The sequence below is a fragment of the Galleria mellonella genome, unplaced genomic scaffold, assembly GCF_026898425.1.
Source record: "Galleria mellonella isolate WM207_F2 unplaced genomic scaffold, CSIRO_AGI_GalMel_v1 utg312, whole genome shotgun sequence".
NCBI lineage: Eukaryota > Metazoa > Arthropoda > Insecta > Lepidoptera > Pyralidae > Galleria > Galleria mellonella.
The window spans coordinates 3,564,563-3,581,924 of record NW_026442074.1 but is presented as its reverse complement, the minus strand read 5'-3'; the positions used below and the strand labels follow the sequence as shown (position 1 = coordinate 3,581,924).

The following is a 17,362-nucleotide window of genomic DNA, read 5'->3' as shown; positions in this document are numbered from 1 at the left end:
TTAATAATTTGGAATAATTTATTTCGGTCACTACTGTGGTTTAAAACCAGATCGCGTAACTACATATGTTTTTGTTTGCAGGTTTTTTTAATAATTTCTCGAAATTCCTCACTTAATATATAAAATATTCGTGCACGCTAATTTACAATATAGTTTAATCAATTTTAAGATTTTTTTTTAATTGTATAATCCAATTTAAAAGATAGGGTAGTTTTTATCTCGATAAAAGAAAACTGAACCTGGTAGGTGGCTGTATAACAAGTACAATTGCTATATTTAGCTTAAGTAGAAAACACAACGTGAATCTACGTATTCAAATATTTACCAGTTTTAAAAACTAGTTAATTAAAAAAATATTGTTATGATTAATTTATTTCCGAGCGCAGCAATCATCCGGATCTTTCAACAAAATAAATAAAAAGTTAAAGTTAACGATATAGCTTTCTCTCTGGTTGTCTAGTAGAAGACAAAGATTAAATATTTACACAGACAGGTACTATATTTCATTCTATTGTATTATTAACACAAATCTATTATACAAATAAATGTTTATGGATAAATGTTGCCATTTATCTTATATTTCTTTTTATGTAAAATAGAATTATAAAAAGGCTGACGAACCCCTTGATGGATAATGATAATCGTGACATTTAAACATGAACAACATGAACTGTAAAAGACTTTTACATTAGGCAAAATTATTTTTTGTGTTATTAAGTTGCATGTAAAATGTAAAAGTTGTATGTGAACCTTACTAAATAAATAAAAATAAATAAATAAATAAAAAAAACAACACCATAGGTATAAAAGTTTTGAGAGATAGTACCCTTATTCATATCGTCAAGTCCATAGTTCATGCGTTTGCATTCTTTAGGACTACGGTACTATACCTTCGTACACTTTAATATTTCTGCCCATTATAACCTAAAATACTTTACGAAAACTTTACAGTTTGAATTCAAATACAACATTATACTTTCTATATATCTACACAAGTTAATCTAATATAATAAATAAATAAATAGAGTTTTCTTTTCCTAATATTGTTCCGTCAGTATTAAAGTTTTAACAGTATACCTAATATCGCGTTATCTTTACATAATGAAATTAGTAACCAATACACACGGAAATTCAATTTCTAAGTATTTAAAATTACATTATTATAATTGTTATAAAAAAAATACGAAATTACAGAGTTTTACGTATAAATATTGTAGATTAAATAAATGTAGTGGACTAACTTACTAACTTAATTCGGTTCGCAATAAAATTAAGCTTTAGAATTCGATAAATAAGTATTCCTTATTTAAACTGGGGTATAAAAGTAAACGATTTAAATTTAAATAGTCGTAGTATGTATTCTTTACAAATAAAGAGAAAAATTCTTATCTAGAGTATCGGATGCTCAGTCATACTAGGCATTAATAGAAGTGTCCCTTCTATAGTTACCTATTCATTGGTAAGTTGAACAGAACCTGTTTGTTGTAGGTGGTCCGGTGTTTATAGGATGTTGTGCTGTAACGAGGTGTCATTGACGTTATGGTAGGTTATGTGGGTCACCAGGACTTTATGAGCTCTTATCAGATGTGAAAATGCAGCAGTAAACAAAATAATAGAGCCTGTATTGCGTAAACGAATTAGAAACACGAAAGAAATATAACTACTGTAAAAGTATATACAATTTGTTTTTTAACATACTTCTTTTTAGAAATTTTTAAGTATTTAGCTATTTGTTTTATGCATTGCTTTTTAATAATAAACAATAAACAAAATTTAAAAGGAAAGAAATAAGTATATAAACTTCTACTGTTTTCTTTTTATTTTTGTTATATTAGTGCGCGAATAACAAAACCGACCGATATAAATAAGAATGATTATGGTGTAATAAAGAACTTTAATTTAATATTGAGTGAACTCTATAAAAGCAACAATATAAAAAAAATATAGAGATAATCGAGAGCTACACGCGATTATAGAGAGAGACGATACAGACCTTTGCCTTCAGGTGATAGTAGAAAAAAAAACAGAACTCCGTGAAAAATTTAAAATTCGATTTAGTTTTTTCTCGAACGACCCACAAACGAACCTATAAAGCACACGTACGAACTTAACCAAGAGAGTAGAGCACAGTTGTGGAAATGGATGCATCTCTCGATTTGTGAAACGGGAACAACTCGAGAGATTTTCTAACACCACATATGACGTATAAGGCAGTAACCACACAAGTGTCTTGTTGGAGCATAATAAACAAAGCCAACTTTTCAAATTCTACGACATTTTGTAGATGTCTATCTTTTGAACGCCGTATAGATTAATTACATCAGGCCTGTGTCACTTTGAACAAAAAATAATTTTTTGATATCTGTGCTACAAATAGATTGAATATAGAAAATGTACGCTATAAAGTAGCTAGGTAATTTATAATACCTATTTTCATTAATATTTTGGACAGAGACATGTTGTAAATAATTGTTTAACACTGAATATTTATTTATGTAAGTTGGTGCACCTAGATGGTTACATAAATTCATTTCACATTTCATTCATATAAAGACAGTATCGATTCTTAAATAATATTTTTTAATTATTATTTCCTTTTTTTATATAGCTTCTTGTAAGTTCTTCCTTTGCACAGGATTGTACCTAATGATTTGTTCAAAAAAGCCAACAACCGTATCCGTCTAAATTTTATACACAACGACGATTCGAAATAAGATATATAACAAAAAATATACAATATAGAAATATTGTTAAAAATCTTATTAAAATAGTCTTTAAAGATATTCTATATATTTTTATTATTCCGCAAAGTTTCATGAAGATTGATCTAATGCTGAGACTGGGGGGAAAGAGATTGTTATCAATGGAGTTTGACAGCCCCATTGCTAGCAATACGCCTTATTAGGTTGATCTCCACGTGGTTCCCCCTGGAAACCATCGTGAACAATTCTTGTTGAATTTGTAACGATGGGCTAACTGACCTGCTTCATCCTCATCTATCATCCTTCACTGGTGCCCCGCCGGTGTATACCGATAGCGCGGGTGGGGTGACCATTCCATTATCATCCATTAAAAAAAAATGCTAAGACTACAAAGGTTATGATGCTGTGACATATAAAAATCTTATTAAACATTTAGTTTTATCCATTTGGCTACAGAATCTAATAAACTTATCCAATTAGAAGCTAATATAGAAGGTCACCTTTTATTTAAAAGTCAACTAACAACTTTAGTACAATACCTATCTACAGTTAAAGAAATATAAAAATTGCATAAACAACTCAATACAAGGAAGATTATCGTAAAGCCAAACACGTACTTATAGATTTAAGAAATACGTTATTTGACCTTTGAGTGTGCCAATGTTTTGTTGTACCTAATACGCAATCTGATAAACTCAAAATAAGCAATAGGGTGACTCTTTGCTGTTGCAAGCTTTCAAAAAAGAGGTTATTCTTTTGAAGATCGCTCCAAAACATTTTTTTTTCATTTTATCGCTTAAAAAACTAACATTAAACACCTACTAAATGACCCGTCCATTCTTAATTAACCGTTTTTTTTTTTTTGCTTGCGTAATTTACGCAGTATTTACGTCAATCTGAATGAAATTTGATATTATATTTGTTTTTAAAATGGATACTGTTTACACGGTTTCTTCCATCTTAATTTTGCGACGGTTTCTTTTTAATTATTATTTTTTGTTTTTTTTTTTTTGTTGAAGAGGAATAATTTAATTAAAGCAAACCTTTTCCTACGTTAAAACGAGAAACAAATAGGCAAATTGACAATTAAGCCTTCTCTATTTGGAAATAATATTGCCCAGTCGCTTGTACTAAAAGTATCTAATATTATCCAAGCTGTAGGTGTTTGTTTTATTCTCAGATTATATAGTTAGAGTATTTCTATACAAATGCTTCGCTAATAACAGTACGTAAATCGTGTTACCAGTATGTACATTTAAGATATTATATTATATTTATTTATAAGTTAATGGGAGACATTTATATTTTAAGTTTACGTTAAAAAATAGAAACAATACAAAATACTTACGAGTATATTTGAAAAAACAAAATAAAGAGAGTATAATGATTTGTAATAATACATATCTTCACTGAATACTTTGATATATATCTAAGTAGAGAAAGACATTATATATGTCTTCATTTTTAAATAATTTGGCCACCATTTTAATTAATACACATATATTAATTTATAAGCAATACGTACGTATGTATATTTATTGATATTATATCAGAAAAAATAGTTCCAAATTCAAATTTGAAAATTCAACTTAATCTGAGAATTTTTTTTTCCAACTACTTGCAACACTTAAAAAAACACGTTTTCTTTCCAGAGCCATAAAATATGCATTAAAAAAACGTGTCTTGTATTAATTTAGAAAAAAATATTTAGTCAACCATCAAATTAACTGACTAAAATTCCAGACATTTTATCATATTGAAAACTAGGCAGCATGGTCTCCGACCTTAGCCTGTTCCACAACGGAATAAACGTACTAAAAAAAAATTAATTGACTAAAGTTTGAAATGTTTTTAATGCTCGACCTATATTAAAGATTTACGGCTGAAAATGGAATGGTAAGTCCAGCAGCGTTGTTGATTTACACAGGTGTATTAAGTTAGTTTATTATGAACCGTCATGACTAATTCATCAGTTCCAGGAAATGGTTTATAGGTTGACCTGACTCGATAATTTTATCCTTACAAATATTATAAACATGAAAGTAAGTTTGTTTATTTTTCTTGGTGTGTTAACGGCTTGACCAATCACTATGAAATTTAGTGTCCAGGTACTAAATGCGATAGAGAAGTATACAGGCTACTATTTAACCCCGGTCAGTGGTCATATCCTGGGTAAAAGTTAGACCACTACTTGTACGAGACAGTAAATGACTTTTTTTGATGGGTGAAAATGGTATGTTAACCCCGCCTGCGCTAACGGAATACGCTGGCGGAGCACCAGTGAAGGGTGATAGATGAGAATGAAAACAGGCCAGTTAGCCCATCATGGTGAATTCATCAGGAATTAACCATGATAGTTTCCAGGGGAACCGCGAGGAGGTCGACCTGGTTGGATATATTGCTAGCAATGGGATTCTCAGTCTCCATTACTAACAATCCCTTTCTCCCTAGTAAATGACTTTGTAGCATTCTAAATTCGACATTTTCCGAGTTGTAGGTTTGGTTAGTATGCAAATATAATGAATATCTTAGTTAAATGAAGTAGCACTACATTTACAAAGCTGGCTTCTAACAAAAGTAGGGACAGAATCTAGATTAACTATAAATATTGCTCACCTACATCTGTCAAATTGCGCGGTAATAGAATCTCTTCTTATAAATATATCAAGTTACAAATAAACTATTAATTACTATCTAAATCCTACGGCTTTACCTGCGTGAATTAGTATGTAAAATATCCAATGTGCGATGTTAGAATATAACCTACCTGCGTACAAAATTTCATACAAATCCATCCACAGCATGGGGTTCTTCAAAAGGGGGGTAAAGAGATTTCTTCAGGGTCGGCAACGCACGCGTAATACCTCTAGTATTGCAGGTGTTCATAGGCTACGGCCACCTCAGTGGTATAAAAAAAAATTCAATAGTTTTTTAATAGCAAAACATCCATCCATTGTTAAAATTTTTTGCATTTATAAAACATGTTATATCCAATAGCTTTGTTCGCGTGAATTAGTATATAAAGTACCCTTTTTGCTGTTAGAATATATCCGTGTACCAAATTTCAATAAATTCTTACAGTGATTTTTGCATAAAATAGTAACAAACATTCCTTTATTATTACAAATTTTTACTAATTATAATATTAATAAGATAGGAAATTAGTTATTGTTTCTATTGTACACAAGGGTACAATTCTTATTTTAAAACGATTTTAAAAAGCAATTTCTCGTTTTGCGTGATTTTTTTGCGACTATGCCACGCGATTACGACGCCAATTCTGAATCGATTTTTACAATTCCTTTTTTGCAATTGATAGGATTTACTCTCGTGTTGGTCTCATTTTGATTTTGTAACAATTGCAGCTGCTATTTTTCTTTGCTAAAAAATATATATCCGCATTTTCTTAACGAGCATATTCCTTTTTAAATAGCCGGTAGCATAGCCGCAATGCATCTGGTGTAACGGAGATCATGGGCGGCGGTAGTTACTCGCCATCAGTTGAGCCGCATGCTCGTTTTTGCCCTGTGGTATAAAAAAGGAATGGGGAATGGGGAAAAAGGTCTGGGGAACAATATTTACTTGTTTTGTATATTGTTGTGTATGTGTATATTGAACTAACCATATTTGCGTTCAACTATATTTTAGTGAGTTCAACGACCCGGCCCTTTACACGGTCACCTTTACACTGAGGATGACTTGCTTCAAATGATTTTGACTGCGTCATGAATATAATTAAACTAATACACTTATATTGGGATAATCAAAGTATCCATTACAAGATTTAATTTGCTATATAGATTACAATCAGATAGAACCAATATTAATAATCTTATATTCTGAATCGATTTTTATGATTATTTTTTAAATCGATACGTTTTGCTCCCGTGTTGGTTGTTGTTTTTATTGCGTAAAAGATGATATGGCCAGATTGGGAGTGAATGCGGTAATGACTGTGGTAAGATGAGAATGGAAGAGTAAAACATGTTACGCTGACTTTAGATAAATAATCCGGATAAGGGGAGAAGAAAGAAGAAAAAGATGATGATGATGACGATGATGATGATTTGCTTCCGTGTTGGTCCCATATTAATTTTGCTTCTATTGAAGAAGGTATATATACAGAGGCATAACACTTTAGTCTTCAGGAATGACAACGCATAAAGAGTATCATGGGCGACACAGTACCTATATTATATCCGTAGTATTGTTCGTGTCTATAGGCGACAGTTACCACTTACCATAAGGTGGGCCGTCAGCTTATTTGTCTTTCTAAGTTGCATAAAAAAATGAAAATGTTCCAAAAAATTGTATAGAGTCAATATGGAAGTGAATCTTATAAATTACTAGTTATATCGCGGCTTCGCCTACTTGGACCAATACATAAAGTATTCTACGAGTATATGCTAATATAGGATATAGTCCATACGTGTACCAAATTTTATTGAAATCCGAATTTTATTGAAAAAAATTAAGATCGTGTTCCAAAAAAAAACCGACTTCAATTCTGGCAATACCAGTTATTTTGACTATAAAACTAAACTACTAAACTGATTTTGATAAAATTTCTATGTAGCCAATCTTTTTTTATAATTAAGGAGGCAAACGTGCAGATGGTTCATCGGATGAAAAACCGGCTACCGATGCCTTATCTATAATTATATCCTATATTACTTTTAGATTAAAAAAAATCTAAATCGATTCACAGCTAACGAAATTATGAGGTAACAATCACACAAAAAAAACAATCGAACTGAGAACCTTCTTCTTTTTGAAATCGGTAGGAAAACACTGTTATAGTCGCTGATTTTAACGAAGAAAAATCCTGCTCGTTTAAATAGTCTTTATTAATGTGACAAATGTAAAAAAGACTTTGTTTGTTTTAGTGTCCGACCTAAACAAGTTTTACAGCCGAAACCAAAACTGAACTTTTGACCTTGTTCTCAGTTTCAGGCGAAATCGAAACTTACTGAAACATATTTTAAATTTCTCTTCTATACTGAAATCTAGTGTATTTTTTACATAATTATTTACACAAACACACAGATAGTTAAAGGGTAATAATAAACACTAATTAAAGTATAGAACAAATATGTCATACATATTTATATGTAAAAACATGTTAAAATTATGACTTACTCTTGGAAGTTGGAGTAAACTTAGAAAAAACTTGCAGTTAGACACACACACAATGTTTCGACAAATTTTTGGCCGAAACCGAAACTAAGGCCGAAAGTAGAATTTCTGGCCAAAACTAGCCGAAACCGATACCGAAAGTTCGGTCTTACACTAGTTTGTTTATTACCTTTTAGTACCTTAATGTCTTAACGCATACATTATACGCATAGTATTTGGATGTGAGAAGGACATAGACATCCTGATCAAACAACGTATGCCGATCACGCAGACGAAGTCGCGTTTAAAAACTACCACAAAATAAATGTTCCAATAGAATCAATGTCAACGAATAAATTACTAGTTTGATTAAAACGAACTGAGTCAATTACAAGCGTAAATATCTATTAGAACCAAAAACAAGAATATAAAATTCTTGCATTTGGAAACTTCCTGTACCTTTTAAAACCGGCGTACCGTAAGTAGGTAAATACTAATTCTATGTTATGTACTAGTAACCCTCCCCGGTTTCGTATGAGTTATTTTAAAATAACATGCGGCCCATATTACTCACTAATATTGATGCCCCTTTCCACTTTTTACCAGAGGGAGACTTTGTACAAAAGTCGATTGCTTGGGTGCCTCTGTCCCATTCGTGTTTCAAGCAGTTGTGTTTGCATGGCTGTGTTTCGGCTTGAAGGGTGGGATGTGGCGTGAATTTACTGGGTACAGAGGAATAACACCTGAGTCCTCAGGAATGGCAACGCATGGGGTGTATCATGGGCAAAATAGTATACTCTGTTATGTCCATAGTATTGCTCATGTCTATAGGCGACGGTTACCACTTTCCATCAGGTGGGCCGTCAGCTTGTTTGCCATTCTAAGTTGTATTAAAAAAAAACTGGGTTTGCTGAAAGAGAGTTCTTTTAGAGTTAAGCTCGCCCTTGTACGTTTGATTACCTCTATCATATTTTTATGTATAATTATTATGTACTATAATAAAGTATTAAATAAATAATATACAGTATATATCCTGAGAAGCTAAAAGACATCGCTACAAAGAACATCTTAAAATTCCTATCACTGATAGAAATTAGAAGCGAACTTTAAAAAGGACGAGCACAAAAGATCATAGTAAAGTCGCAGTGTCATAGGTTTTTGTGCCTGAAAAATCCCGTCTTTTAATAATAATAAATACTCGCTAAAAATAATAAGTACTGCACTAAGAAAGATGCGATTTTCAAGGTGGTGTTTTCGAAAGTTAAACTTAAAATCTGGTGCATATTTTATCTTGACACGCCAACTAGGTTTATTTCATTGGTTTTCCTACTTCTCTAAATCTACGGGCACGAAGTATCGGGCGAAAAGCTAGTTAAAACATATAAATTAAATCATAAATAAATAAATATTCACTCATAAAGATGCAATGTGAACACATCCCAAACTATAATATATTTTCTGCGAACATGTGCTTTCTCCCGTGTGAACCAAACACAATAAGATAGAAACGGGTGACGACGAGCGGCGTGCAACGCGACATCGCGTTTGTCCCTCGCCTGACGTGTAATTAATTTTAATTTATCCGCATCTTATGTATCACGAAATGGTTTTGAGATGGAGTTTCACCAGGATGTCTTCACGTCTACTAACTTCGATTTACGACCTCTCTCGTCCAGTTGATGCATTGTTGTGTCCAAAAAAATATTAGGAAACCAATAAACCTATCGGTTCCATGGTCTTTACATTTTTCAAGCATTTTACCTATTTTTGTCGATACGTTTTGTGTCCGGTTGAAGTGTAATGCTAGTCGTTACGTAGACTTAATTTTACATTAAGAAATCTAGTCATTCTCTTAGTATTTTTACCTTCAATATATTATGTTGCTGTGAATAATAGTGTCGAACTGAATTTGGAAATAAAAAAATGTGTAACATTTTTTTATATCTTATTGTATTTTATGTATTTTATTCGATAATAGGTTATGGGCTCCGAAAACTACTGGCTACTGGGCCCATAACTTATTATTGATATAAACTACGGACGCATAATTAAATCCAGAGTTTAGAGAAACCAAAACATTTATCCTCGATATATGTCATGCGAAGGGATATACGTACAACCAAAAGAAAAGCAATATATGAATAAATAGATAACAATTTGTACCTACCTATTCAATTTCATTTTACCTTTTACCTTTCGCTCCATTATCATTGAAATAGGAGCGCTATATTAACACTGCCGACATTTCGATGGAATGCGGTTAAGTAAATACGTTCGGAGAATTGCAGCGAGCCACTACATTGGAATTTGATGCAGTAGACCTAAACTCATTTACTCGCTGCCGTAGCATTCGATTGACAATTACAATACATAACTATAACTGTAGTAACTATACAATGGAGACTGGTAACTAACCTTTTTCCATTAACTTGAATATTGTCTTCGTAAACCGGTGTCCACCTGTAAACAAAACATACATAAATTAAATGATGCTTGCATTAAAAGTTAGTATATTTTAGAGTACCGTAATACTAAATAAACGTATGGTCCCGGCATAGAATAGGCCCTCCCTTCCTTCTCCTTGGGTGTGGTAAGAGGCGACTAAAGGAACTTAATGGTCGAGGGATGGGCAGCCGCATCCCCTCTTAAAATATTACCAAATCTAACTGCGATTGCCAACCCGCCTGCCATGCGTGGCAAATACAATAGAGGGAGGTCTATGTTTAAGAGGCCTCACTCTGTTGGGAGGGTTTTGTTTTGTTAGATCAATTCACATAAAAATAAAAAATAATAAACAAATAAAAGAAAATAAGTCCGCTTGTGCTATCCATTTTCAATTAACTTTTTTTTATTCTTCCCAACCTTTAATTTAAATGAAAAAACGGAGAATAAAAATCTGTTTGCTTTACGAAAGTGGCCGAAATGTGTAAACGGAATTTCAAAGTAGATTCATTAATTTATATTTTATTAATTCATACCTAACTCCGAACATCAATAAGAACTAGATGGCCGATCAAAGCACCAAAAAGGACCACGAGAATAACACCTCAGGTACAATAATTTTTATTTAGACATTTCAAATAACGCTGTATAATTTTCATTTAAAATTTGGGTTATATCGAAATAATGGACATTTTAGACACTTTTATATTAAGATTCAGTTAAAAAATGCCATATTTAAGTTGTTTCAACTAAAGAGGCGTTATTTAGTGATCGCACATTTGAGTTCTGTTTTAATTCATGAGACTTCATCTTGACAGTATTGTTAATCAATGTTTTTACTTTGCTATTTCCTATAAAACAAATGAGTGGTATTGTCTTAAGCGTTGTGAATAAAATTAACATAATTAACTAACTTTACGAGAACTAATATTACAATAAATATTATGAAAAACGATCTTCAGATATATAAAACAAAGGCTCATAAATAATTGAGGAGAACACAGCGTGTAATACGCAAATGTAATCATGCAAAATGCTTCAGTGAATATATGCGATTACACGGCTGTTCGCACGTTACACAAGTTTTTCAACCGACTTCAAAAAAGAAGGTTCTCAGTTCGGTTGTATTCTTTTTGTGTTTGTTACCTCATAACTTAGTCAGTTGTAAACCGATTTCAGAAATTCCTCTATCATCTGAAAGGATAATTGTTTGCCATTCTAAGTTGTATAAAAAAAACATATGTTGCTATGACGAATTGCAAAATGATTGTGATATAATTTTAATTTAAATATAGGTGTGTATCATACGTTACATATCGCGTATTGGTATCTATGAAGAATGAATGAATGAATGAATGAAAACTCTTTATTGTTCACTTTAAATAATGACCATCATCATCTTCCTACCCTTATCCCAGTTACTATTTGGGGTCGGCGTAATGGAATTTTTATTCATATTACAAAAAGATTTGGCTTACAGTTTTACAACCGGCTGCCTGCCTGACGTCAACCCTCTTTGGGAATTTTATTTTATATAATTATGTAATAACATATTATAAAGATTAACAATATGTACACAAACAACTGTAATCACATAGATTATGCAGAATCTGGAAGCCCGCTACTCAGCAATATAATAATTTGTAAGTGTATGGCTGCGTCGTTTACTCGCTAAAAGGTTAAAAGCTTCTAGCAATTGTATGATAATAGAAACGGAATTTAAATATATATGCAGATTCTTAAGATAACCAATACTAGTCTTTTAGAAGAGAGAAACGTTCATTCCAAAACGGAGACTACAATCTGTTTCAATAGAAGTTTATAAAAAAAAAAAGAATAATTTTCCCGGCAAAATTTCTAAGACAAACAGTAATGGCAAACGATTTGATAACCCGCTTGATGAAATACGATAACAGTTGCTTATAAATATGAATAGAAAAATAGGTGTTACAGTTTATCCTGTGACGTCCATAGTATTATTTATGCATTGCTATGGCATTATGCCTACTAATGTTATTTCCCCCACTTTTAAAAAAATAAGAGGGCCATGCAAGCACAACTGTTTGACGATAAAAATACGAGTGGTACCTATAAAGTTGGGATAGGGGACTGTCAATAATGGGATCCACAGACCCCATTGCTAGCAATAAAGCTCCCATCAAATCTATCTCCACGTGGTTACGTAGAAACCATTGTGGTTAAATTCTAGTAAATTCGCCACGACGGGCTAACTGATCTGCTTTCATCTTTTCTTCATCACCTTTCACTGGATAGGTGTATCTACACTATCTTTCACTAGTGCCCTGCCAGCGCAGGCGGGGTCTCATTCATAAAAACTATTTCTTGCTTGGACTTTTCGGGATCCTTTTACATCTATAGTTTATCCATCTTTAAAGTTATATTTAAATTTTATTGCCATTTACATTATACTGTACAAATTAAAAGTACTGCGCAAAGCCAAATGTTAAATAAAAGATTTCTTAAGAAAAATAATACAATAGGGTGATCTAAATTTCATTGTTCGGAATATTATTATTTGATATATTGTTTTGTCTTTTAATTATTGCTATATCTAAACAGATGTTCAAATATATTACGCAGAAAGAGGTAAACTCGTGTGAAAAATAAACCGTTCGGTTTTGTTGGATTTTCTGTATCTACTGATCTGTCATTTTGTAATTAATGAAAAGATTACCAAGTTTGATTAAAATTATCACAGAAAAAGTCTCTAAACGGATTATATTGGTAAACCACTTATTGAGCACTGCTTAACATGGATTTCTTTCAAACTACTATGCAATACAGCATTCGGGGCTGATTTTAGATATCTGGATTTCATCTGTCCGAAGAATCAAAGAAGAAGAAGCCGCATTAATGTGAGGCGGAATCCAGAGGAATGTCTCTCATATGGTAAGGTGAAGCAAAGATTCTGATGAGATCAGAACTCACTAAGTCCATTTCGGTACGTTTACGTCATAGCTTAAATTTTCAATTTACTCGCAATTAATTTTTCTTCACCAATTCTAAAATATTTTAATGATATTTATCCGATTCATATTATAAATACGAAAGTTCATAAGGACAAGTATCCATCCAGAATGTTTATTACTCGTTTTTTTTTTCACGTTAAAACTACTGAACGGATTTCAATAAAATTTGGTACACGTATATATCCTACGATACGACTATATCCTAAATTAGCATATAAAATACTTATGTATTGGTCCAAGTAAGCGAAGCCGCGGTATAGCTAGTAATTTATAAAATTCACTTCCATATTGATCCTATACAAATTTGGAACATCTTCATTTGTTTATTTATTTATTTTATACAACTTAGAATGATAAACAAGCTGGCGGCCCACCTGATGGAAAGTGGTAACCCTCGCCTATAGACATAAGCAGTACCATGGACATAACAAAGTATATTGTTTCGCCCATGATACCCCCATGCATTGCCATTCTTGAGAACTAAGGTGTTATTTCTCATATCCGAAACACAATCATGCAAACACAACTGCTTCACGGTAAAAACACGAATGGGACAGAGATGCCCAAGCAAACGACTTTGGTACAAAGTCTTCTTTTAGTATACATTTGATATGAAGTATGCCGTAATGTAATAAAAAGTTACACATTAAATGCAACGTCAATAATCATAATTACACAACTCATCGACTACCGCCACAAAAGCCATTGCGTCACACACCATCTTTTGTTACTGCACCTTTGTTCCGCCTTTCGTTGATCAAATAATACCAACATACATCAACTGCCAACACTCTATTGTCAACTGTACACGGGGTGGTCCTACACCCAAATGTAATTATATTGAGTAATTGGTAACATGAAAAGCAATCATGTTACAATTGTCGAAAAACAAATTAGATGTTTTATTAGCGATGCCTGCATTAATATTTAATTTATGAAAATACATCGTCATGATTGATAAATAATTTATTAATTATATCGGTGACTTTTTTGTAACGTAGGGGGCAAACGAGCATGCAGCTCACTTGATGCTAAGTACTGTATGTAGCCCATGATCGCCCGCAACACTAGAGGCATTACAGCCGCGGCCTTTTGAAAAGGAATATGTTTTTTTCTTGAAGGTTATGTGGAGCGAAGGTAAGATATCGATTCGCCAAAAAAAAGAGTTTGATATGTGTGTATTTGCATATATTAGTATTTGTATGTAATAAAAAGTCATTAATAACAATATAAAAAAAAAATGAAAATTTAGAAGAAAAAACGTTTGTTTACAAAAAAAAAAACGCTACTTCTTTAGAAGAAGTGTTTTGTTCCTCAAATAGAAAAAAATTAAAGGAATTGCTAATCTCAGTTCAGAATTTTGTTGCAGACTTTGCATTGTTAGTTTTTTTTTAAACCTATATCACAAAGTACGCCTATGTTATATGTAGTCCGTAAGAGATTTATTAAAGTAAATTAATTTATTAGAAGCGGCTCAGAAATATCTAGTGTCGGATTAAATACTTCATTTATTATAACTTTGTATGTTAGCACACTACATTTATAATATTGATTTGGCTTTTGCTGTTATAATGTTATAATTATTTTTAATGAATAAATAAATAATTAATACAACCTTTACTAACTGTGATGAACGAAGAACACGCTGAGGCAAACAAGACGAGTAAAAATAAAAAAAAATACATAGGCAGGTATCTGCACGTACCTGGCTATGTATTTTTATTTCGTTATAGTATATCTAATTTCGTAATTTTAATATCTACAACATATCGCTCGTTTCATTTTGAAATAAGAATGTCGTATTGTTTAAAACGTGTCATACTCTCATTAGGCAATTATTCAATGCGCTACGATAGCTCCTTGTAATACTTAGCCGCAATAGGTAATTCTAAGAAAAAGTGATGGAAAATAATTTGTAATTCAAACTAAAAGTCCCATAACCTTTCATATGAGCCATCAATCTCCGACTTTTTTTATACAATTTAGAATGGGAAACAAACTAATGACCCACCTGATGGAAAGTGGTAACCGTCGCCTATAGACATAAGCAGTAACATGGACATAACAGAGTACTCGTATACTATTTAGCTCTATGCGTTCCCATTCCTGAGGTGTACCCTGTAAATTCTCTGCCATCCTTCAAACCTAAACACAGCCAAACAAACAACTGCTTCACGATAGAATAGTTAAAAGCGCGATTAGCTAACAAACAAACAAACCGACTTTCACATGGCGGCAAGGGACTACCAGTCCCATTGTCATTGCTAGCAATATACTCTAACAGGTCGACCTCCACGTGGTACCCCCTGGAAACCATCGTGCTGAATTCCAGGTCTATTCATCACGATGGACTAACTGACCTGCCTTTTCATTCCCACCTATCATCTTTTACTGGTGCAGGGGAATAGGAATTATTAGTAATGGGATCTAACGTACCCATTATTAACAATCCTCCATTGTTAATAATGGAAACTATCGTGTTGAATTCGAAGTCTATTCATCACGATGAACTGTTTTTTTCATTATCACCTATCATCCTTCAGTGATACCTCGCCAGCGTATACCGTTAGCATAGGATTACCATTCTATTATTAAAAAAAAAAAACTCACTTTCACATTTATAACATAAATAAGGATATTCATAGTACTTTTCATGATCATAGACGTCATTTATTATTTTCTAGTAAACAGTCAGCTTTTTTAACATTCTGAATATTATAAGAAATAAACTCGCCATTCGACTAAATTAATAAAGCGGTCCGAACTAGACTTTACGAGTTGAGAGACTGCAAGTCCAACTACATATTAACTTTTCATGCTCCAATATTTTTGCGCAGTGAACCACATTTCATATGAAACCCGTTGCTAGTCTGTGTTATTTAATTATAGATTAAAGATATAACTAAGATTAATAATAATGGAATGTGCGTTACGAAATTGAGTTTTTATCGGTAAGGTTTACTTACAGATTAATCCTGTACTTATTTTAAAATTAACTAACTGTGTCTCCCGGTTTTGTCCACGTAAATCAGTGCATTAAGTGTCTTGTGCGCTTAGTTAGAATATAATATACCCCTTTACGAAATTTCATTCAAATCCATTCAGTAATTTTTGTGTGAAATAGTAACAAACATTCATCTATTCTTACAAACTTTCGCATTTATAATATTAATAGAATTATAGTAATAATGGAATACATATTCTCAAAAGTTGGCTGAGAGAGAATGCCATGTAACCTTAAGTCCGCCTTTTATTCCATACTAGCTGTATACGACGGCTTCGCCTGTGGTCGTATCGTGACCTTCCTCAAGAAGTAAACTATCGAATATAAGCAAAAAATAATTAAAAATTTCATCGATAATTTCAGAGATTAGCGCTTTCAAACAAAGAAACTTTTCTATTTTATTATATTAGTACAGATATTTCTGTAAATATAACCAAGAAAGATTAATAGGGAATTTGAGAAAATAATTTTTCGTTAATTAATGTGATGCATAATATACAGTATAAAAGAGATCTTATTATTATTTGTAATTATTTTGCATGACTAAATGTATAATGATGTATGATGATGATGATGGTATAGGGATAAACAGTAAGTCAGTACTAATTTTCTTTTAATTGTCATTATCATTTTAGCTAGTATTAACTATATTACTAAACTAATAACTAAAAACTATAACTATGTTACTAAAGTAACAAATTATTTTGATACGCCAGCGTTTATTTTGGATCACCGCTCCTACTACTGAGGGTTGTTCTACACTGCATTTGTTCCTATGAAATCGCTACTCAAAAACATTTCTTCCCCATTGTTTTCCGAGTTTTCGAGCTATATAGCTGACCAGTTACTGCTTCAGTTTGCTCTAATATAACCTATTTTATTACCTATACCTAGACAATTTGGGCGAGAAGGATTGTTAGTAATGGGAACGCTTATCCCCAATGCTAGCAATACAGCCTGTCAGGTCGACCTCCACGCGATTCTCCTTGGAAATCATTTTGTCATTGTCAAATTCGTCGCGATAGCCCAAATGACACTGACTTCATTCTCACCTATCATCCCTCACTGTTGTCCCGCCAGTGTATACCGTTAGCGCAGGCGCGGTTACT

The 17,362-nt window shown here is 32.4% G+C and overlaps 1 protein-coding gene across 2 annotated transcripts in view; it reads right to left on the bottom strand.

Annotated features, from left to right (window-relative positions):
• LOC113516349 (uncharacterized) overlaps positions 1-17,362 on the bottom strand; it is a 130,706-nt gene that overhangs the window by 73,773 nt on the left and 39,571 nt on the right. For both annotated transcript variants that reach the window (XM_052895913.1, XM_052895914.1), the window contains exon 2: positions 10,233-10,277. The gene's annotated coding sequence lies outside the window, so the exon portion shown is untranslated. The remainder of the gene's footprint in view (positions 1-10,232; positions 10,278-17,362) is intronic.